The sequence below is a fragment of the Theobroma umbraticum genome, unplaced genomic scaffold, assembly GCF_002168275.2.
Source record: "Theobroma umbraticum cultivar Fairchild unplaced genomic scaffold, ASM216827v3 scaffold_81.0, whole genome shotgun sequence".
In the NCBI taxonomy this organism is placed as follows: Eukaryota; Viridiplantae; Streptophyta; class Magnoliopsida; order Malvales; family Malvaceae; genus Theobroma; species Theobroma umbraticum.
In genome coordinates, this window is record NW_018397268.1 from 6,162,816 (window position 1) to 6,163,040 (window position 225).

A 225-nucleotide genomic window follows, 5' to 3' on the forward strand; every position below is an offset into this window, starting at 1 on the left:
AAGACTCTCAAGTACCCTTAGAGATTCAAAATCTATTTTGAGCCTATTTCTTTCAAGACAGCTTTTTGCAATATTAAGCCCTTAATAGTTGGCCTTGACATTTATCTTCTTATCACACATCATGAGGTTTAGAGAGTGCTAAATTTGATTGTGATTTGAAAGGAATTTTTTTTTCAAAATTTGATTCTAAATCACCATACATTTGTAAGCGTAGACAAAGAAACT